Here is a 1,508-nt window from a genome sequence, read left to right as displayed (position 1 = left end):
TTCCTGAACAATTCATACCAGACAAGGAGATCTAGACAATATGGTTTACATATAATACTGTAAGCTGCACGGTCCACAACAGACACTTTCCTTTTTTTAAGGCAGCACCCGGGGTGACCATTTCCATTGCCTACTGAGCTCTACCTTCACACATGAAGAGTGCCCTTACTAAACTGGGCCCTTGTGGACTACCAGTAAGCAAACACATAAGTAGGGGTCACCCTGTACTCACAAATGTCCTGGGGGATTGCTCAGCCTTCTGGCTTTTCTCCAATGTCTTACTCAGACCAACTCTCTGTTACTTGGTCTTGTCTCTCTTTCTGCACCTCACAATGACAAGTGGCACCCCAGCCCCTCTCGGAGTTCCTCACATAGGCAGATATCCTTCCTACTCCGTGCCCATTTCTGAGAGAGATTTCTAACAGCCTCACTAGAACTAAATACCTTTCCATAGGACAGCCTTTCTGTGGAAGGTGAGCGCCAATCCATGAGCTGGACTACTGGATTGGAGTACCTGGCTTGCCTGTTCTTTCCAGAATACTCCAGCTTCCAGGACCTGGCCACCAAAGCCTTTAAACAGAGAATATATTCTCTGCAGTTTCGATACTGCAGTTTCGATAGAACAAGGCATAAATATACTGGTACTGTTGTGTGTTGGGGGATTGGTAATTAAACATGTAAGTGGTGCTCTGCTTCCATCTAGACCCTCCCACTAAATGTGCAGTTCACATCTATTTCATTTGACTGTTGCCATTTGGAGTTTTGTAACAAAAGGTGCCATATTTGCCACCGGTTGGTAAGTTTGCAATTATCCACCCGTTCTCCCCTTCACAAACTGTTTTGCTGCCTATGACTAAGCCCATCATCCCCCTTGCCACCACATATAGATTCTATTCCCAACCCTGTCCAGTGTTCTGCCAATGGAGAGGGGCAGTGAAGGGAGGGTTTTATGGGTAAAGAACCTTTACATATTTACTGGCACCAGCCCTAGCTGGTGATTTGCTGGCTAGTTAGGTGAATACAGGCCTGGTGGCAACCCTGACTATTTGCCCCTGTTATATAATAGCCATTCCCTCCCTCACAGGCCAGAAACATTCCATACCTCCCAACTGTCCCATTTTTTGCAGGACAGCTCAACCCCCAGTCCTGAATTGTTACCGAAATGTCCCGGACTTTCTCTTTGATCTCCTGCACTGAACAGCCAGAAAAAGATACAAAGATATGTATTTTAATAAGAGGCTTTTCGCTCTGATACTACTTAAAAGGTTTCACATTAGGGATGCACTGAATCCACTATTTTGGATTCGCCGGAACCAGAATACTTGGCAAAAGATTCGGCCGAATACCAAACCAAATCCGAATCCTAATTTGCATATGCAAACTATTGTTCCCCCAAAACCAGGTGCAGGCTCTTTTAGCCCATACCTCTGGTGGAGGAAATGAATTTTTGATGATAGGTGTCCTTTAAATCACTTTCTACAATACACATTAGATGGTGTAACAGGCTG

This window comes from Xenopus laevis, chromosome 2S, assembly GCF_017654675.1.
Source record: "Xenopus laevis strain J_2021 chromosome 2S, Xenopus_laevis_v10.1, whole genome shotgun sequence".
Taxonomy (NCBI): Eukaryota; Metazoa; Chordata; class Amphibia; order Anura; family Pipidae; genus Xenopus; species Xenopus laevis.
The sequence above is the reverse complement of the archived record's forward strand: the minus strand, read 5'-3'. Positions refer to the sequence as shown.